This window comes from Acanthaster planci, linkage group LG06, assembly GCF_054643075.1.
Source record: "Acanthaster planci isolate LZ-2023a linkage group LG06, COTS_SCS, whole genome shotgun sequence".
Lineage (NCBI taxonomy): Eukaryota > Metazoa > Echinodermata > Asteroidea > Valvatida > Acanthasteridae > Acanthaster > Acanthaster planci.
The window spans coordinates 7581551-7604683 of record NC_141782.1 but is presented as its reverse complement, the minus strand read 5'-3'; the positions used below and the strand labels follow the sequence as shown (position 1 = coordinate 7604683).

At 40.7% G+C, this 23133-nt stretch overlaps 1 protein-coding gene across 5 annotated transcripts in view; it reads left to right on the top strand.

Annotated features, from left to right (window-relative positions):
- LOC110979988 (zinc finger homeobox protein 3-like) overlaps nucleotides 1–23133 on the top strand; it is a 113298-nt gene that overhangs the window by 16644 nt on the left and 73521 nt on the right. For all 5 annotated transcript variants that reach the window (XR_015425610.1, XM_022236216.2, XM_022236213.2 and 2 more), the window contains one exon: nucleotides 14795–14848. The gene's annotated coding sequence lies outside the window, so the exon portion shown is untranslated. The remainder of the gene's footprint in view (nucleotides 1–14794; nucleotides 14849–23133) is intronic.

Below are 23133 nucleotides of genomic sequence, written 5' to 3'. Positions count from 1 at the left end.
TCCCCCCCCCATGGCATGAGAGCATGTCACCCCAACAGTTCTATCTTCTTAGCTGAAATAATCCCAAGATGTGATAAATATCTTGCATTGCGTTTCGGTTGACGGAACCTTTATCTGGTTGTAATGAAGGCTTCACATGTATGAACAGTTTACCAGAGTGAAATTCATACCTTTACAAGGATCAGTGCTATAATTAGGAACCATTTTTGGCCCTCATTTTTATGTATGGAATCATGGATCATTGAAGTAATTAGGGTAAATGCTTTTATTTCATTTTTTTATCTTTGCTCATAATTGTCCTATTAACCAAGTTAATGGGGTAGATTAAGAAAGAGATAAATGATTATCCATCCTCAGAACCATTTAAATGAATATTTAACAGGATGCAGTATTTAAGTGTACAGACTAATTCGTGTGGATGGAAACAACTGATGCAACCTATCTGTATTGATTTGCTGGTCCTCTGTCTGTTGCTCTGCAGAGATGTGCTGATTAAGTAGACCATTTTCCACACAGTAAGGTGGGATCTAAAACTGGTGCCACACATTCTCTTTTCGTTGGGCGGTTCTTCCTGTTTGTTTTGTGGAGTTTAATATTTTGCAAGATGGCAGCCTTTGCACCTGTTGAGGTGCAGCCCACTTTCAGTACAGACAGCAGTTACAACAAACCATTGTAATAAAGAGCAAATTCTGAGGGTCGCAACCTCTTGCATTCCTTTATTTTTCTTTATTCTGATGGTCCTTTTGTAATAAGGTTCTGTTTGTAACATGGTAATTCAGTTCATAATGATGCAAGATATGGGGCTGAGAGAACCCCCTGCCTTTATGTTGGTCATTGTGTGATGAGAATCTCAGGAATTCTTTACAGACTTCTAGGGGGGATGTGTTAGGTGACAATAGTCTATGAGTGTGTATGGGGATTGGACATGTAGGGGGGTACCCATCGGCCCCATATCGTGCACGTGCACGTATCATTCAGTTGGACCCAACAACCTTCTTACAGTTGAAGTAAACTGTAACAATCCTCTTCTCTGTCAACTTTTATTCCCACGGAATGCATCATAACAAGGTTACAGGTACCTTCTTGTACACTGGTTGAAAAGTCATTGAAAAGAGTAATCAAAAAGACAGGCAGGCAAGGCCACAAAGAGTTTGTATTAACCTCTTTCTTTTCCTCCCAAATTGATGATTTGCTTTCAGTTCTGTAACATACCATCTCTGAGGTGAATCTCACTTTTTCTGGCCACTTACAAGGAAGTCTAGTGCATCCAGGCACGCATGCAAGTCTTGTTCCCACCAGACAGATTTTGTTGAAAATTTGTAGCACAAAACCAAAGCCTGGTGCCATGACCTGTTTCAGTGATAGTCACACTGTTCTGGCAAGCACTTGCCAGCGTGGGCATCGACCTTGTTGACACAGAATTCTCAGTAGGAGGATGCGCACATCATACAAACCTCCTTCAAAGTTCTTTCTCACTGCTGATGCTAATTGTGCTGTAAAGTGCACAATTTTGTACATATTCTTAACTTGTTTAAAGCTGCTGGACCTTGGCCTTCATTAGCAGCTGACACAAATGCCTAAAGCTACTGTATGCTACCTGGGTACCATGTCATGGCACTGCTTAACGGTAAACAGGAAAGTCGTGCCTGCTGTAGCACAACGTTTTGCTAACTGTAAGCACATTTTCACGGGGGTGCTTGGCATTGTCATACTAACACATAGAATTTTCCGTTCTTGCATCTCTAAGTTAAGCAAATTTGTCCTCAAAAGTAAGCGTGTCTTTTGCTGTGCTTACATGCTTATGATCTCCATGAAATATGCAGAGTCTCTGTTAGCCTAAAATCATGTGCTCAGCAGTGCTGTGCACCTGGGCCCAGTGAGAGGCTAGACCAAGCTATTGCACTTTAAAGGTTCCCAAATAAATCTGTAAAAAGTTTGGATAGATGTTGGAGGTGTATTCACTGCGTTGTTTTAAAATATTAGTATGTTGTCAGAGTATTGGGTCTTCTGATTCTGCCAATGTGTCCAGCACCTTTATGTGATGCCTTGACATCCAGGGCATTGACTACCACTTGAAAAGAGGTAGAGTGCCTCCCTTTTTTTATCAACTTCTGCCAATGTGTTGAGGGCACGTTACCTCTTATATTTTCACTGTACTAGGAATGATGTCATTGCAATCAGCTTGATGTCTGATCATGTAAATGCATCTGGTTGACCCTCCATGACTACTGTCATACTCATACGTGCATGTACGTGTATCCCCATACATATATAAAGTGCCCGCTAAAAAGTAGCTAATTGTCTTCAGCCACCAAACACATAAGGTTGGTCTTCATTTGTGGAGGCTCTTATTTTGCTTTACCGACCAATCATCATAAAATAGCCATTACCATAAAAGTCATCCACTGTGCCCAAGTTGCAATATGGTGATAATACTCAAATTAGCATTGGCCTAATGACAATTGTCATTATCCTAAAGTGCATGCAGACCCTTGTTTAATATTTTTCAGGTTATTAAAACTGTGTGTTTGCATTTACTGCTGTTGCCACTTGTTACATGTAGTCTTTCTGAAAGCCTGTCCATAGTCATCTTATACATGTACTTGGACATCTACTATTGTAAAGTGGAAATAAGTTATTCAGTCCTGTTTTTTTTCAGATTTCACTTGTAATTAAATTGACCAAATGGTAAAAAAAATGCACACTTATTTACCAAAACAAATTAGGCATTATATCTTGTGTACTTCACTGCATTTTTAAGGTTGAAGTTTTCCCCTCTTACAAACCACGAAAGACATAGGAATCATTTCTTTTGGAATTCATTTCATTGTCTGTATTATCTTGGATGAGTTTGATACACCTGGATTAGCAGTAACTACAAAGTACACGTAGTACGCCTCTCCTGGTATGTATGTGCATGCAGTTTTTACCCAGCCCCCGGAACGAGAATGATAAGGCATACTTCTACATGTAAGTTCCAAAAGCTGCTCAGAGAGGCCACATCAGCTAGTGTAGAAGGAAATGAGGTCAGGTTCAGGGAAAAATTGCACCATCATGCTGGCTAATTCAAGACTAATTGCCTTGATGGCAAGGCTCAAAGCCTTGTCTGAGTACATGCATGCTAACACTCCTGGAGTGGAAATCTGCTGACAGAAGGGGGACTTGGAGTTGAAATGGGGGGGGGGGGCAATCAGTCGGAAGAAAAGGTTGTTTTAATTTGGCCCACCTGTACCTGTCATTCAGGATGATATTGAACCAGTCCGGCACCCTCTCCCGACAAACACCCTTAACTTCTCGTTATGATTCATGATGACTTACAGAAACCTGGCTTATTACGGTTGCATCTTGGCCCACTTCTGACCCAATTGGACAACATTGGAAGTTTGCCAGTTTGTGAAGCAGGATTAATTACTCATCCCTGAGACTGGTTTGGGGGGTGAAGTGGGAAAGTTTACATCCAGGGCTTGTAAATTGCTAGAGAGGAGTTTATTTGGATTGTCTCAATTAATTAGCGTGGCCAAGCTCTCCAGATTGTTTGAGCTACAAGGGATATGTAACACTTGCTCAACATTGGATTTTGATTTTATTTGAAATTTGGATTGTGCATAAATTGTTGGTAGTCTGCCAAAGTTTTGTGTGTGTGCTAACCTTACATACCTAGTGTGGACTTGTGAAAAAAAAGATGTCCACATGATGCTTAAAAGGAAGATGTTCTGTGGACATACACACATCCACAGGACGTTTACCCTTCTCTGAAAAAGAAGTTTAGATGCATTTTGAGGTTCGGGTCATCCGTCATAAAAGGAAGAGGAATAGTCAAGGAAACCTTGTACAAAAAGCCGGCTGAAAATAGTGTTCCCAGGTCAAGAAAAATGAGTATTTTTGCTAAGTTTTCTTAACTGCACAAAAAGAAAGGAATGCCCACAGTAGGTATGTAAGGCAAGTGTTTGTGTGTGAGTTTGTTTCTGTATTCAATAAGGGGACCCTGAACAATAGAGGATAATAAGGTCCCTGATTGACAGAAGGTCCCCGATTGACAATTGTGTACAAAACATATGGGTGGTCTTCTAAAAAAGTTAAAGTACAAACAAAAGAGGAACAATAGGGGGTCCCCAGTTGCAGGCAAATACACACTTGCTTGTGTGTGGGAGGTGGTGTGCATTTACAACTTGAACATAAAGACGTTCAAATTTTGAGTGCCTGGGCCATTTTCATTTCTTTCTTACACGTTGTACATGTACAACAGTTTGACTAATGTGCCATACATGCCCTGTACCAATATTAAAAGTGCCCAAACCTTTGTATGAAAAGCATCTCTTTGAATAAATTCAATGGCCGACTCTAATCTTCCTTTCAACAGGTTGCATGTCTTCTTCACACCCAGTCCATATGCTTTCTGCTGCATGTTTGTTGTCTCAAGTTAATGCAATCCACCATCTTGTATGCCTTCATGCATACATAATAAATCCATTTCTTTTTTTGTTTGTTTTTAACTTGCTCTTTATGAGAAATACATATTCTCAACCTAAACCCTCTTTTGAGCCAGATAATCCCTCTGCTACTGCAATGTTTTGCAAACTTTATTCAGATGCACTGCAATTGAACAGGTTGACCCAGCACCTTGGACAATGGCACCTTTGTACCAGTTGCTTTTAAAGCCCTGCCAGGGGGTGAATACATAGTGCACAGAGAACGTTGAATTATATAAATCTATACAAAGAATTCATAATGAGGGATTGGATCGCATGTTCCTTTAAAAAAAAAAATCGGGGTCACTAAATTCAATGCCTGGTGGTTGGTGCTGGCCAAGTTTTAATGCGACACTGTGTTAATGGTTTGAGTTGGTGCCTTTTTCGGTACCAGCAGTTGGTTCTCCACAATCTTATTGTTTTCTACTTTGTAACTTCTTGTTGTAAGCCTTTTATTGAGTTGTAATAACACAGTTTTAAATGAACTATTAAAACATTAGGAATAATGCAAATGAAAACTGGAGAGACAGTGCAAACCCATTAGATAACTCTTTGAATTGTTATGATGAATCCCTCTGATAAGTCCAGATGAGTTTCAAGATGAGCTGGATGTCGTCAGGGACAACGGCATGAGAACAGTGTAACCAAAAGTTGCTGTACATGTACATTTTAGGCATTGTGAAGGTCAGTATGTTATGTTGTATCGTACACATGTGTACACTGCAAGTACATGTACATGCTCCAGCTCAACAAAAGGCGTATTCAAATCTGTCATCCGAAAACCAGTTCCAAGTAAATTCAATCAACGTCTGGTTGTAGCATGACCTGTCAAATTTGATAGGAAACTTGTATGGATATCAGCAGGGTAAGTGGCCACTATGATAGGGGTGAGTTATACAGAATATATGCCCAACCTTAGCTGAGGATTTCCAGTCTCCGTTGCTTCTAATTTAGGGGTTCTTGTTCATTCTTCATTCTTTTACCTGAGCCAAACCAATCTTGCGGCTTACACCTCACCCAAATAAGTACATAGAGTAGAAGTAAACAAGGTCATTATATAACTTATATGGTTTTGAAGTATAAACAAGTCAATGCTTGGCCAAAAGAAAAGAGGCATTATGCAGCACAGGGAGACTAATTATTCGACAGGTATTGAGAGAAGAGGTGAGTGCAGCTCTTCAGATAATAACGTCTTAGCGCGGAATCGGCAGGCCAGCAGATCATTACATCTCACCGTTGCACACCTTTCAGTTGGCTCCCTGTTTCTTTATAACTGTCTTTTCTGGTAATCTGATCATTGTTGCTTGCCATGATGTCTTCCAAGGAGCTTTAATGACCAGGCCCCATCTTCTGCCTCGGCCTTTCATCGGCAGGGGAACCATGTAAAGACCTCTTTCTGTTCTGGGGCAAGCATTGTTTCCATTCTTAATCAGGGAAAACCTGTCTAGGACTAAGGATTTTGTTTTCAAGGTAACTCTCCTATGGTCACGGGTCGAAGACATGCTATTGCTTTCTTTTTTTCAAACTGAAAACAACCCGGTGTGACATTTTCTGAGCTTAGCAGGGAATTAAGTTTTGGAGTGGACCAATTGTCCTGGTCGAATGCCCCTGCAATCATTAATCCATGGGTGGTCATCACTTTTTTTATATTCGCTAACTTGGGAATCTTGAGAAGTGTACATTTGAAATGGCCTTGGTGTGTGTCGATTGACTGGAAATGAGAGAAGCCTGACTGGAAGTTTCCCACTGCCTTTATAAACAGTCATTTTTTCAGCTGTCAGATAACAAGGTTCATCTTTCACTTTTTCTGATACAAGTAAAAATACTAAAAATCCTATTTGTTGTTAGCATTTTAAACTGAATAATTGTGACATATCTGGGTACTTCTGTGCTTTTTTGTAAGTTCCAGCATGCCCCATGCTGTGTTATATTGTTAATATTGTTAAAATGAACAGGATTGAATGTTGATTGAACATTGAAAAAATATGATCAAATGCTTCCAAAACGCTTGATCTCCAATCATCCAGGAATTCACCTGTTACTTGCATGCAGGATTAATGGAAGGTGTGAGCCACAGGTATTGTCTCCCCTCCAGTCCAGAGCAGGTGTTTTGTTCACTTTCATTTTCACTTACCTTTATCCTGATAAGAAATATTTAAGGTAATGGATTTTGAAGAGTGTCTTTTTTGGGAAGCAGTCTTACTTCCCACACAAGATGGGCTTTTTAGAACTTGCTATTTAGTAGTCTGTCAAGCTCTAACTTGAGTGGACGTGGAATTATAAATTATTGCTAAAAAATTGTGGATTAATGAAACCACATGGAGTATGGGAAATAATTAGGCCCTATTTAGAGGAAGAATTTTGTATACCTGTCTATTTATTGACGTTGGAACAGGTTTCAAATTAAGAATTGGTCCAAATATGGAGTATCATAAATTGTTGTCCAGACTAGAGAGAGACCAGGCCACAGTTTTTTTTTTATTCTGCCTTTTTCCCTTGTGAAATTTGTTTTAGAGAAACTGACAATTACTTTGTTGTCTGGTCTGCTTTGCTGTGAAGACTATCCTAGACATAAGTGCTGTGCCCTCTTGAAATGCGGTGACCCCTACCCCTTTCATAAACAGTAAATGAGCTTACAACAGGTGCATTCTGGTTTTGAGGCGAGATTTGCCCCAAAAGGGAAGCACACACATCTTTCAGTATTAAAACTTTTTGAGGAAAAGTCACACATGCAAAGGTGAGCTAAATCCAGCTCCAGAGTGTTTCAAGGTTTTTTGTCATTCCTGTATCCCTGTTTATTGGACAACCAGACGTAGACAACAACAAAATGTGTCTCATAACCACTGCCACCAACACAGCCCGATAAAGCCTGGACCAATTGGAGCCGGTAATTTGAAATACCTGTTTTTTATTTTGTTGCAATTACCGAGGACAGTTTAGCCTTGACTTTCGCCATGGGAGCGCTCATTGCCTGCTTTCTCACAACAAATTAAGACTGTAGCATTCGAAGAAGGTATGGTAATGAGCAGACCTGCTGTTTAGACAGTGTCCAAGTCCCATTGTCTGTAACCGTTTCATGTTTGGATTTTTCTCCTGTGTGGGAAAAGTAGGAATCCATAGGAGCCTCGGCAAAAGCTAATTTATGAAGTCGGAAACTTTTGAAGCATTGTTTTATTGGTTGATCTTGGATCCCTATTTTTCCCAATCAGTGGCTAGGTGGCCTTAAACAGAATATCAAGTTGGACGTTAGGTGTCTGTTATGAGAAAGGCTGTTTTATGTGAACGAAAGTACCCCCCAAAAGTAGGAAAGAAATGACATGTTTTTATAGACATGTACATGTAACTTGTTACATATTACGCACATTAACTTGTTTCAGCTGTAGTAATTTCGGATGGGTCATTCCACGAAGTTCGGGCACAGTTTGTGGTGGTGTCCCTTGTTACATCAGTGAAAATAAACATCTTTTTTCCCTGCATGTGGATTCTAAATCGACATTGTTCTAAATCTTGCTAGGTTCTTGTGGTGTGCTTTATCTTTGCCGATTAATAATGACTTAATCTGTTGTAATGTGAAAATAATGGGCAATAAAAGTTACCGATGTAACGAGGGACGCTGTAACAAACTGTGCCCGAACTTCATGGAATGACCCAGATAAGGAAATGTGGATGTATTATGAATATGTATAGGAGACAAAGCTAGGCCTACACGTTTTATAAGTTGACATGAGGTACAGATGGCAGTGAAAGCTTTTCGCTCTGTACTGTTTGCATGAAGCACACCTCAATTCCTAAATGAAGCTGGGTTGGGGTACATCAGAAATCCAAGCAGGGATAACATCAACGACAGCTTGTAGCCGCCAGAGTTAGTAGCATGATACATCCTGTCAATTATTACATGTAAGACCCAGCAGTACACAGTAGGATGGCCTGGAGCCAAGGGTGGAAGGGGAAAAAAAATGCCCATTGGAGACTGGGAGAGGTTGGGAACCCCGCAGTGCCGCTTCAAGAACTTGATATTGTCATCAGCACAATCAGATATGGGATTCCATCCACCTTAAAGACACTAATCTGTTTCTCGCCTCTCTATCCCCCAACTCTTTCCGACAACCGGATAAAGATGATCGGGTTGAATAAGAAAAGAAAAACAAAGAGGGTGCCACCATGTTTGGTAGTGGTGGCTACCTACACACTGCTTACAGGCTGCCTGTGGTCCCCCATAATTTGCAGGAATTTCAGCCGGCACAAATTGAATTATCCCCGATGAGATGCAAGCATCTGGTTAGCCATTCCTGCCAATTATCCCAAAATAGTATGTCAGCAATTAACGGGGAACCTTTCTGTCTTGGCGTTAGCGCGCCTTCTCGCTTTGGCTCCCTCTCTAGTCTTACCGTCTCTTGTGCATTGCTTCCTTTCCCCCTCGGTAAGATCTCATCTCTCTTCTCTTCTTGAACTCCCCAGAGCCATCACTGCAGCTTAATACCGAGATGATAACTAACCAACTTATAAATGTCAGGTGCATAGCGATTCATTTTCTAGGCCAGTTTTTAATTGCATTTGCAGAAGTGGAGTTGCTTTTTTCCTGTTTCTTTTTTAGGGGTGTCTTATTTTCTTTGATTTTCTGGGGCCAGTGGTAAGATTAATGAGGTTGCTTGCCGATTGAAGGAAGAGAGCTGCTGTGACACTTTTATGGGGATTTATTGTTTTGTTGCCTTGACTGAGCTGTTGGCTTTTTAGTTACAGGGAGGGGAAAATTGCTGAAGTAAGCGACAACTATTTGCAGAAGAGTTGAATAGTGGTGGTTAGAATTAGCTTTTTCTTTTTCAGAAGTGGTTCTCACGACTGTTGCATGTCAGGGGTACGCGGGGTAAATTTTTTATTGTGGCTGCTTCCAAGGCATGTATTTGTGAAATAATAAAAGCTTTGTGAATCTGATATGACATTAGTAAAAGAACTCCAAAATCAAGTTGGATAGTTCTGAATGACCTTTTATATTGGGAGGGGGGGGTTATGGCAAAATTGATGTAATTGATTGTAATTGATGTTACCTTGAGTACATAAAGTGTTTTTACCAGCAAAACCAGTTACATATACTCTTTCAAGCTACCATGTCATCACTCCAAGTTGTGTGGGTGCGACCAGACCGGGTGTGTGAATCATTAGGTGCCATCGTTAATTGGGTAATTAGAGGCACCAGGAAAAGGAATGGTCGGAAGAACAAAACCATGGTAACTCACATGCTTGGAGGCCGTCATTATGCTCAACTTTGCCAACATTTGACGGAGCAAGGCACATCAATATGGCAGTAATTATATCAATAAGTCTATATTGCGGTCCGCCATTTGTCTGCCGCATTTTGCAATTAGTTTTTCATTAAATTATGACCACTGGTGCATGTAAGACCTGGAGATGCTTTCCATAAAAAAAGGCTGAAGTTATTAAAAGGCAGTGTAATTATGTTTATGATCAAACCGGAATGAGAAGGCAGGGGGAGAAAAACAAAATACTGTCCAAGATCAGCAGGGGTGGTTTAGGAACACCCTCCCCCTGTGCATACTGATCACGGACAGCAGACAGTTCAGTCGATAGGCTTGTGTCTGTCACAGAATCTGACCTTGGACCTCTCGCATGAATGACTACCATTAAAAAGAAAACTTGACGTTGTCATAGTGAAGATTCGTTACAAATCTGTCACAGCCGTGATGCAGCCAAGTGCATCATAATGTCGGCGAGATTTTCCAGAGCATGACAGCATTTTTTTTCCTTGTCAGAAAGGTCTGTTTTTATGATTGTGTCCGTCCCTGCGGGGAGTCAGAAAGACGTACGCATCGTGCATCAAAATTCAAGATTCCACAGCGTATATGTTAAACAGATGTGATCCAACAAAAAACACTTTGAAAAAAAAATCCCAAAAGTAAAAATGAATTTGTGGTGTAGTGCTGACAAAGAGAGATTGATCACCTTTTTAAAAATGTGGCAACAGTTAAAACATTCTGCTCAGAAGACAGAGTGAGAGTTTCCATATTGGGGATGACAGATGAGTGTAATAGCCATGTGGCCGAAATAGATGCATGTGTACAGTGTTGAAGGAAAGTTTGTGTTGGATGTCGGCTGAGAGATCTAGCCTGGTTCTGCTATTAAGTTTTGTTTCAGAATAAGGCAGTTTTGATACCCCTTTTTCAAGACAAAGAGTCGGAAGATTCTGGACTAATGGAAATATAGCAGCAGGAATAATTCTGATCCAAGGAAGCACTTGTAGGGGAATAGCAAGGAATGGGGCCCAGAATTAGAGCTGGCCTCCCCTCATTTGGGTTTTCGAGTTTGCCTGATTGTGGTTGTGAATTAGTCAACTACAAATACAATAGCTCATGTGTCATGGTTTGGTGTCATAGCAAATTCTTTCATCCATATAAAAATTGCTTGGTTCTCCTGCAACGTGTGGGTGAATTTTTTTTCAATTGGAAGTCAAGTTTGTCGCTTATAAGTTATAGTTGAATATTGAACATGAGCAAATCAATAGTTTTTCCCTTGAGTGTTAATTGAATGTGAATTTTCACTGACATGTATGCCATAGGAAACCAAGGTCTGTGTAAAATGTAGGAAATAAATGTATAATGTATGTCTGAAGTTTGATGAATTTTTGTCTCTTTTGGATTGTCGGTACCAGTGAAGAGAACTTAAAAGTGTTGACAAATGATAATTACAGGCATTTTGACAGAATCCTCACTTCCATTGCAGAGCATTTATATATGTTTGGCCTTCAGTGTCACTGTTATTCAGTTTAGAATAAGCACTTAGATATTTCAGTGATAGCTGAGCAGAGGTTGCTCTGTGAAAAAAGTGTGAAATCAGATTTGGTGCTTGTGGGCAAACCTTGTCCAAAATGCACATTTGTTTAAAGGTAATCTCAGGTCATTCCGACCAGGGAAAAGATGGTATCTTTGCATTGCTCATGTCAAAACAGAATGTATTTGCTAATGAAAAACGAGTTGTTTCTGCTGGCAACAAATACATGTAGGGATGTCTGTTTTGGGGGGAAAAATTGGATTTGAAATTAGATGTTTTCTTTTGGTTCATTAGTTCTAACTTTTATTTGTAGCAATGTAAATGTATATGCATGTACAAAGGCATCTTGATGAGCTGCATTGCACATAGTATGTAGCATATTAGGGTTTGAGGATTAGTTTTGAGGTGGTCTGAATTACTAAAAAAAAAAAGTCAACAAAAGTGCAGGTTCCAAAAAAGCTGAACTTCATTTTTTCCTGCAATTCCTTTAAAGAAAATCTTCACAGCTGGTGGCTAGCAGAGGCGATTTTGGCAGGGCGTTGTTAGTGCCCAGAAGAACGTGACACATCTGATATGTTGACCATTTTTTTTGCCCTTTTTTCCCCCTCCACACTATCACTCCCCTTTTATCTGGTATGCAGTTCATTAGCACCTGTAGCGCAGTGGCAGCGGAGGGGGACTTGGCCCTTCGGACTGTTTGCCAGCTCTTGTTGTCCCTAGCTGCACACTGGTTCAGTCCCCTGCTTTCTTGCCCGAGCTTCTCGGCCTACCAGCCAATTGACAGGACATGCAATAACGCAACAGGCCCCGGGCACTGCAAGAAATAGTTTTGCCTTGGCTTTTTCCCATGGACAGCAGCACAACACTTGTTCCTGTCACTCCGTTGGCTGTTCCCTCTGGTTACTAATTAATATTGAATTCCAATGAACAGCCCAATGTACTTTTTTTTCCTCCCTCGTCTCTTCCTTCACACCCTCCTTGCTGATCATGCGTTCTGAGCGTGCTCACTACAGGTGTAAGGGCTGACTGTTGCGCCTCCAAAGTTATGCTGTTTGTCCAACTCCACTCGACCATGGAGAAACAAAGTACTTGTAATTGGCAATGAATTTCTGTTCTTTGCTTTGATTTGTTCAACACCCATGTTTAGGTAGACTTAAGTGATAATTCTGTACCTGTTCTGTGAATGTTATTGTCTACCATCTGATATGCACACAGAACCCACTTTCCATGCGATCTTTCAGAAGAATAAAAGAAAATGAACATATTTAATGTGTTCACATACCTCCTTTCATTTCCAGGCATATTTTAACTAAAACTACCTATTTTACAATTTTGTTTAAATATGGGCCACTTTTTAAATGTACACACTACAGCTCAGGTGGATTTGTTCTAAGGTGAACAAAATCAAGAGCAAATACTGTTGTCAACAGGACAAGTGATCTTCTACATGTATTTGACTTTCATTTACATGGATAATGTTTCATGCATTTGGCATCTCCAGAGAAAGAAGCCAAGGAAATGGTGCTCACCCACTCGGACTTTAAAAGATATGTGCTGGCCTTGAAACAATTCTCCAACTTCCCTCCTTCCAGACAATCCTTTGTTGCACATTTTCAGAAAGTAACAAAATTTATGCAGAAGAGTTTTTTTTCTCCCCTTCCTCCTCCTTCTTTCAACGGAAGACAAAAAAGTCAGATTGTCCCACCCCCGTCTGCCTTGGGAGCCAGCCAGGCGGCAAAAACCCTCTTGTGAATAATGCTCATGCAACCAGAGATGAAATTTGGATTACAAAGACAATTGGCCGGCATTAGCAAGTTGACCCCCCCCCTTGATCTCTGCCAAAAAGCATTACTGCACAACCGACTGGTTTCTCCCCCCCCTCCCCCAATCCCCCAAAACAAAAACAGGTAGGAACACTAAAGAAATACCTGGCCGGCTTAAAAAAAGCTTGAGCTACATATCAAACTGAAAAGGCAACCTTAAACAATAGATAAGCCAGCTTACGGTTTGGGACAGTGGGTTAGGGCTTAAACAAAGGGCACTGATCTATTCAGTGGCTATCAGGGGTACCTGTAGAGAGAGACCATTAAACAAAATTGGGACAGGTAACAATAGAGGGGATAGCTGAGAAACTATGATGATTATGTAACTGTATTGGGATTTTTTGATTTGCATGTGAAGAGTGTGTACAATTCAAATAGGAGTCCTTGTACACTCGCCTCCTTTTTCTAACCTGTGTGTTGATTGGGGCTTAAGGAAAATCAGGTGTGTAATGGTGATGAAACGCAACTAGTTGGGGTTTGGAACTGTGCCCAGTGTATGTGGAATTCTCTGTGGTTAAACTGTGGACATCATCAGGTATCAACAGTCAGTTTGTGATTGCCATCTAAAGCACTGGTCAGTGGTGTTGTAAATTGTTTTGGTCTGGTGTAAGAATTGCTTTTGGCTCCAGTTGTGTCTTGTGAAACCTACAGAGAATTTTGTGCCGCAGTTCTGTACTGTAACAGTGTAACTGTAAGTTAAGTATCCTGTCCATCCTACCCTGTCCAGCTCATTTCAGGTTGATTATAATCAGACTGATTGCCCGCAATGTTTCCTGCAGTAAATTTCATGCCGTCACTCAGTTCTCACCTGCATGTACATGTACAATGTAATTCGGTTCTACATAGCTAGCCTGGTACCAGTGAATGATGGCATGAATCATTGGTACAATGAGCCCCTTCATCACTTTCTATTCTCTTTAAAAATTCACCTTTTGCCTGGGTTGGCAGAATCAAGTTAGGTTTTTGTGGATGAATAATAAGCAATGCTGCCTTGAAGTATCACCTGCTGGCTGCTTGAAGTCTCGTCATGAATGTGTTATACGTGACTTAACGTTAAGTTGCACGATCTTCACATTGGTTTTGCACTCAGTGGAGATGAAGCATTGATAACATCACCCTTTGTTCTGACCTGCCAAATCAGATTACATGTGTATGGGAAAAAATGGCTAAATGTTGTCCCCAAATGTCAAGATGAAGGAAGATTGGGACAGATCAGAACTGCAGATGGTGTACTTTTGAAGGACAGTGGGGTTCATCCATGGTTTAGGAGGAGAAAAAAGGTGGGTGGGACTGCCTGAGCGTATGTGCTTGCCTTCTGCTCGTGAGGATGACATGAGCAAGCATCGCAAGGTCAAGTCGCAATAACAAGTGGGAACCACTTGGAGTGTGGTTAAGGTGGCTAATTGATCAAGCTTAATTGGTTGAGCTGGTGTTTGTCTCTCAACAGAGGAAGGGCACACCCTCCAAGTACATGCAGAGCATAAATTGGAAAATACGTGTATATGGTGTCAATAGGTTAGTGGCAGTTGGCCAATTCAGAATTCAGCTTTTCGTTTCAAGTTCCATATAAACATTGTATTTCCAGGCAACATAACATTTCCTTAGTCTATTGTGCAGGTTTCCTCTGGAATTATTGAAAGACTTATCTCATGGGGCCGGTAGTGTATGACTCAATAAGATTGGATTGTCAGAATTGTCACTTTGTTTTCTTGATTACAGTAAGTCTTCTACTGTCTACAATTGGCTCGGCATTGGAGAGCAGTAAAATAAAAGGTAAGCTTTCCCTCGACCTTCTTTTGGTTGGTGAATGATTTAAATAAAAGAAACCTTTGCTTCACACTTTCCTGTGATGTAGGTTGTTGTTTGATTGATTGCTGAAAGGCTTGTCCATGTCTGAATTGATTTTGGTTCGATGCCACCGGTTTGCTTAGATTTTTGCCATTTTTCTGTTGTATTGAAGTGTACAACCTACATAAGAGCCATTGCCAATCATTCACTCTGCAGATGTCTTAATTACAAATGAAGAGTTTACTTCCAAAATGCAATAAGCGCCATTTTGGTATGTTTCATAATCCTACCCTCTCTCTGTTGTCTGCAGTGAGTTTCTACAGATTTAAAACAGCTAAAGGCAACTTTACCAAGTTAAAATCATGAAAAAGAAGTTTAGAGACACATGACATGCTGCTAAAGCTTTTCAATTTTCATAATTTTTTTTAAATGGATATGTCTCTTTTTGGAAATAAACCCTTCAAATGTCCGAATTTCTGATTGTATAGGGAAGTGACTGGTTTCATATTACTTTGCCTAAGTGCTTAAATACATTTCTGTTGGTTGGCAAACTGTCAGACTGGCAGCTTGTCTAACATTAAGTTGAGCTCTTCTCAACCATATGTATGTTGTGTGCACAATGGATGATCTTCAAGTTGATTGCATTACCGGTATCACGCCCCCGACCCAGTCTATTTCCCTTTGTTGGTGATTGCCAACCATCCTGTGTTTATTCCTTTTTCTTTTTTGTAATTGTATTGTTGCAGGTACATGTACATTATGTGGAGCTTACACAGAACTCCACCATTTATCTGTTTGCCAAAGGGGAAAAAATGATTGGCATCACCCGGTGTTTGTCCACTGGAGGGGGGGGGAGGCTGAGACTATGGTGATCCAACATGCACATCATGAACATTAGGAGTCACAGATCAAAGAGACAGCAGGAGACCTGCTGCTATTATATGGCTGATATTCTCTGGATCATTCAGAGTAGAAAATTGCACCCTCCGCTGCTGATGGTGGCTTTCTTAACAGTGTAGTGTTGTCAGTGGAGTAATCTTCAAAAAAAAAAAAAGAAAGAGAAATGAAAATTACTGATATGTAAAAGATCTGCTCCAAAGCTGTCGTTTTTAGGCCCTTCTCTAAAATTTTGACTGCGGAAGGCTCACAGCCCACGTTATGCTTGCACATGGCGTCAACATGTTTTGACCCAGATTGTTGACGGACATATTTTAAAACATGTCCGCACACAGTTGCTGGTAATGGTATGTGGAGGGAGGAAGTACCGAGTGTTATGGCAGGTACCTTTCCTGTGCTTGGCAGAGGACATTCCGTAATGAACGACTGTTAAAATACTGCCATAAATGAACCTGAACTTCCAACTTCCTGATCTACTTCAAGAGTAAACTGTTGAGGAAATTGATTAGGGAACGTTACGTACATACATGCCTGTAAAGGCTTTCTTTTTTCCTCAACTGGTATGCTTCACTGTTGCAGTGTTCCTAATGTTAAGTTGGTGTTAGATGTTTTTTGATAATCATATACTTGGTGACTTGCAATGTGTAGTTTCATTCAGTGCATGTCCAAAGAAACATCCAAGTAATGAGTTGGTTCCTTTGACTCATTTTCTCAGTGTTCCTCAAAACCAAGCAGTTTTTCGCACTCCAGAATTTTCTTGTGGAATACAGCATGCATATACAATTGGGCAAACATTCAAAACAAAGAAAAGAGTTGACACAGGCATACACAGGTATGTCACAGTTAAAGAAAACAAGTCTGGCCACATTTGTAGCAGTCCAAGTTGACCACATCATTCAATTGCGCTCCCCATACCGCACGCATGTGATCAGCAGGTCTACATGCTCACAAAAGGTCCTCATGTCTCATCACTTAGACTCATCTGAAGATCTCTAAAAAGAAAGGCCAGAGAGAGAGAGGGTAAAATATTCCTCTTAATAAATTGACAGGGCTGAACAGCCATTAAATTAAAGAAAACAGAGCAGCATAACTAGCCGTTATTAGCTGTCCCCGCATTTCCAGAAAGCTACACTTTGTAGCAGACCTAATGACTGTAGGCTGTTGGCTTTTGTTGATTAATGAGATAAATCTAGGCCATGGGAATGCTGGCTGTTTGTCTTCATCCCACATCAATTTTTTTTCCTTTCCTGCTCTGGCTCAATCTAACCCAATTTCCCTGCAGCTGGGGGTCAGGGGTCAGGCCAGCTTGGCTCCTATCACATTGCTCTATTAATTACCGCGATGAAAAGTTGAAGTTGTGGAGAGTCAGAGGGAAAGAAATAAAGAAGGCAAGAGTAAAGACACAGGCAGAGATGGGAATTGGGGGAGATAAAAAAAAAAGTCCAGATGATCAGGAAAGATGAGGCCGGCTAAACTGCATTTATTGAATTAAGATGGGACATGATTGCAACTGATCATATTTGTGTTGTGGTTAGCCTCACCAGATTGGTTGCAATCTGACTGAGGTTGTTGACATGAATGCCCACTTGAATTTGTGCTGTGCTTTGAAATTGAATAGAGGTACACATGTAGATGTAGTTTCATGAAAGAACTTGGAATCTTGCATTAGATTCGAAAGGAACACATTCCATATTGCGGAATCAAAGAGTGATTCACAAGTAAGTCCTGTCAAAAGTAGATTTGTTCCAAAGTTTTGTAGGGGCTGTGCAAACTAGTTATGAGCAGGTGTGTGTTCTTTTGGACAACCTCAGCAAAGCCCATAAATTTACAAAGTGGCACCTCCTTTTTTTTGGGGGGGACAAAAATTACCACAGAGTTGACTCTCATGAAGCTGCACACAGTCGGACTGCTTTGACTGTTAGTGTTATTAAGTGAATGTTCAAATTTATCTCGTTTGAGAAACAACAGAACACAAAACCCTTGTTATAACAGGTAAATGTAATGTAGGGGTATAAAATGGAAAAGGAATTTCAAAGCAGCAGTTACTCACCAAAATTTCTCTCCCTGAAATCCAAGGTACATGTATCTATAGTGATGCAAACCAAGCGTGGTGTTTTGATTTATGATAATCATGTCACACACCCTCTTTGTATTTCCTGCGCTGACTTGGTCAATTAATCTTTGAACTGCGGTGTTAAAAATTGTTTGGAAACTTGATGTCTTTCCTCCAGCCCATGCTATTTCTTACAGTCTGAGTCAGGTTCGTGTTGAATGGTTCACTTTGCATGTCTTTCTCAAGGGATTTTTGTTGAATGTTTGAAATGTCGGTCACCTGTATTGCTTCTTGTACATGAGCTGTGCAGGGTCTGCAAGTATATACTGTAGGGCCTATATGCATCACCTCATAGGTGACAAAAAACATGAAAAACTGGCCCAAGTACTGTATGTCGTTGACGCTGTGCATCCAATGCTGCGCAGATATAAATTTAAGACCAAAATGGCTACACATACTCGGTGCTGCATGCACACAACATGGTGTGAGCCACTGGTGTTGGCCAAATGGTACATCATTGCTGTTTTTAGTTAACCACTTGCCGCCAGGGATTCCAGTTTCGGACATGTATTCTTTATACGCGTGGCCGGGGTCTCCGAAATGGGACAAAGGGAACTGGGCCTTGTAACAAAAGACCATAATCGTAACAAAAGACCACGCTGCTGGAAACTACCAACATTTTTTCACTCTCAATAGTGGAGATAATCCAGCCTTGTTTTGAAACAGTATACCACAGTTTGGGTCATTTAATGTGAGCGGATTACCACCGGGGACAAAAGCGCTCTACCACCGTAGCGATGAGCCACAGAGCACCACTGCACGCTAATCTGGCTCCTTGTGAAAAGAGGTCAGCAGCAGCAGTAGTGCACCGAAAAAAATTACCTAACACCGCAAAATCTGGGCACTTTTTTACAAGGCAGCTAGCCTGGCTGAAATACTCCAGTGTCAATAGATGTTGTCTGTCAGATTAGAGTAGAACCAGACAGTCCTTCATGTGGGTTATAAGTGTCCAGTAAATGAAGATATGAATTTTTAAAGAATTCTGAAAACAAAAAAAAAGATAATTATGCCATCCCAGCATCATCAACATTCATAAATGTCCACCGACAGGATGTGGTTAATGCTGTTTCTTGTCAACACAACAAGGAGAAAGGTGCACTCTTGTGTATTCTGTCTCTTTTCCCTCCACTCCCAGTCTTGCCCAGTGACTGCCCTTGTATAACTTGAGGCAGACTTATTAGGCTGTCTGATGATTAAGGCATTTACTGTAGACCAATAAACTAGTGAAAAACAAGGGAAGTCAGACCACAGACAGACAGACACTCATCTGTCTATCCACCTGTCCTGGCTAGTCAGTTCAACTCAGCTCAGCAGCCATTCTTCTGTGGATGTCACACCCTTATCCCCTCCCTTCCACAGCAGTCATCATCGCTGGACAGTTGTAGTGCTGATTGTAGCACTGATTGATGGGCTCAGGCCAAGAGGAGGAGAGAGGGTAACAAACTGTGCCAGGGTGGGTGACATCCCCTACTTGGGATCACCCCCAAATATGACACATTGGATGATTTTGCATGTTTGTGGGGGCAACTTGCTGTGCCTGGTAGATTACTAATTGACACGCTGTTATCAACAGTGCCTGGGACTTTTTCTTTACTACCCTATGGGGGGGGGGAGCATTGTAAAGTTACTCAAGGGAACAAGCCTTGTGGTACAGCAGTATACATTTTCAGTAGCTGCAGCCTGAAGTCAAATAATCTTCCTTGAAAGTGTTCCTTGTGGTATGCATTTTATACAAGGCCCCAGAAGTATTAGGCTTAATGACCACAAATAGTGATGCTGTCAAGAATGGTATTTGAAACACCCCCCATGTCACAGAATCAACCATGTTTTGCAAGATTGAGAAAGGGTGGAGCCCATCCACTAAATAATGCACAAGGTTTGCAAGTCGTGATCAGTTGTGTTCCTGTGTACTTGTGGGCTCAGGATTGTTAATGATCAAAATGCCAATGGTGTTGGGGACATTTTCTTTTTGGCTTTTCTGCATAGTGTGAAAAGGCTTTGTTTTTCTACTTATTTTTCTTTTCCATTTTTTGTAATTGTTTTTTCTTCTTCTTGGTCTTCCAGCACTTTTTCTCCTCACCTTTTTGGGCATTAAACAAAGTTATATGACTTGGAAACTTTACACACTTCAGTAACTTATAGCAAAAGTCTTTTCCGAAACTTGATGTCATTGTGTTATGGAATTTAAAATATTTAATTATTTCCCATAGTTTTGTATTTCAATGGCAAGACTAAGGCACTTTTTTCGATCTGACTCAATACATTAAGTCCACGTTCTCAGTCCTCAGGGTAGAAAGGGTCCAAAAACAAAATCGTCATCATGACCTCACCACATGTCATGTGACATGGCATTTAAGGTGCAAAGTTGAGAGGCCTATATCTCCTGAAGTATATGTTCGATTGGGTTGAAACTTTACAGATATTTCGAAAGGGATGTATCAAAGACGAAAATGGACCACATGTGATGATGACGCTATCAGATGCCAAGTCACGTGACCTTAAAGGTGCACTCTTCAAAGCCCTACATCTCCTGAAGTACCGGTAGTTTCCCATTGGGTCGAAACTTTGCAGATAACTAGAAAGGGAAAGGTTATAGATGAAAATTGCCCTTATGGGATGATGATATCATGTGACAGGTCACGTGACATTAAGTGTGGACTCTTAAAAGCCCTTTATCTCCTGAAGTACATGTCCCATCGGGTTGAAACTGCAGATATTTTGAAAGGGATGTATCAAAGACAAAAATTGACCTTGTGATGATGGTGTCATGGAGTGACAAGTTATGTGACATTAAAGGTGCAGCGTTTAAAGCCCTATATTTCCTGCAGACTACAAGTGCAATTGAATGGAAACTTTGCAGAGAAAAATAATGTGACATTTGACATCCATTCTTTAAAGCCCTATTCTTTTTTCTTGAAAAACATTCAAAACTTGTCATGTTATTTCTAAATGGTAGAAGAAAGAAACATTTCAAAATCTGACATTTGTCAAATAATTGTTTCATTTTTTCCCCCATTTAACCGTGGGTGTGATTTCTCATGGTTTTGTCTGGTTTGCAGGAATTTTGACCTCAACATTTGGGATTTTAGAGTGTTCATCATTCTGGTTGAACAGCTATGCGCACTAAAAGTGCAGGACTCTCACAACCATAGCCAGTGGAGAACAAACCCATGACTGCAGTAGTTATTACAAGCCGTGGAAAGTCACTGTATTTTAGTGATATCATTGTTGAAAACCCCTGTGCTGGATGTTTCATGGATTTGTGTCCATTCCACCAATCTCACCCGTGATAAAGCTGTTTGTAGACACCGCATAGTAGCATTTACGGTCAGATCTACACTCATGCAGTTGCCTTAATATGACAAGGCTTGCTCCACAAACAGATCATGCACAATGTGTGGTGAATCTCTCTTACCTTGTAGCGTCAGTCAAATATAATCTCTAATTATGGTGTTGCATTGTTGACCTGCCATTGTGCAATGGACATCTTCCCTTCATTTCACTCTGCCAACAACTCGCAAACAAATGGCTATTTGAATTTAAAAAAAAAAAATCATATTGTTCGCCAGGGTTTTTTTTCCCGTGTTGGTTGAGTAATATTTATATCTTGTCCAGTGTTTCTATAAGATCACAAATGTAATTGAAAGTCAGCCTTGGATGGATTGCAATATGATAATGCACAAGCTGCAGCGGGGTGAATCATAGTCTCCATGCTCACTTCCCTCAAATGTATTACTCTGTACAGGAAGGAAACTTTCCTAAATCAGTGAAGTCATTTTTCTTTGAGGGATTACTTTTGTGATACTAATTTTTTTGGGGGAAAAACGTTTACAATTTCTTATCAATTTAGTTCCCATCTAGTCATTTCCAGATTGGAATCATTCCATGTCTTTGTTTCTTTGTACAGTCGTTGGAATTTAGTCTTCCCCTTATGGGTAAAAACAACCTTCATAATTGTTTGTATATTTTTTTTTTCTTTTGTTTTGTTTTTGTTTTTTTTGGCATTTTGGGATTCCGTGTTTTGGGGTGAATTATTAAAAAGTTAACAGATTTAGCCTTTGGCAGGAAAACAGTTGGGGAAGGGAGAGGGGGGGCAAAGTATTAGCCACATGCGGAACACATTCAGCTGTGGAACAAAACAGTGGGTACAGTGCGGCCGCTGTGTTTGCTCAACGCTGCGCATTAGCATGTAATCGTAATGGGGCACGAACTGCTTTGCCTGCATCTGTCCTCCTCCCCTCCCAGTATTTTTTCTCTTTCCTCTTTCCTTTTCCTCTCTCCCTTGTTGCGATTGCCTCCCTCCCTCCCTCGCTTGGCATTTCATGCAAGTGTGCTTGACGTTGCCCACCGTACCTTGACAAATCTGAACATTGGTGGTTAATAGTAATGGCAGGTATTAATTTGGCGTTCAGGAAATACATAGCAAAAAAACCCCAATCTGACGACTGTCTTTTTCCCATTTTTATTTCCTTCATTCTTTCCTATGGAAGCACTTTTTAATGCATCATAATAATGAGGTCACACTTGGAATGATATGCCGTTGTATTGGCAAAACAGCATTTGCTGTAAGACGACACCCTGCGTGTACTTCATTCTTAATGGATATGGACAAATATATAGAATTCCCTGTCCATATTCAATCAAAATTCCGCAGTGCGTCCTTCGAGTCCGGCCATTTGCTGCCATTATTTTACAACTTAACGGCAGCAGCGGCTTGGGTTCTGGTTGGGCGTACATGTAAAAACAAAATAAAGCTCTGCACCGCCAAGATATTAATGAATTCTCCTGGGGTGACTTTGTGAAAACAGCAGTTGTAACATGATCCCGAACACATTATTTTGGCTGTGGAATCGCTGATGATTTTGGTCCATGCTCTGGTAGAGTGAGGCGTATCTGATTTGGGGTGAAGTCGGGCTGCTTGCTTGTAACATGCTTGTTTTTACAGTGATTTTTTTTAGCATGCAATTTGGTCCAAACATATTCCAGCTCTGTGGGGATTCTGTCGTACAACTTAATGGCCCCCATTTCCCTTGTGGTTGTCAGTTTTTTTTCTCTTTACACAGTTCCAAATGAATGTATCGACAAGGCATGTGCAAAAAGGAGACAAGTTCTTGCAGGTAGATAGGGCCATCTGTACTTTTATGTTCTTTAATGGTTGCCTTCATGGCTTGGACAATTAGGGGCCATACTTTTTACCAATTGTGGGCACCTGTACAAGGTCATCTTTGGGGTTGAAGAGGGTTGTGCAAAAGGTGAATGT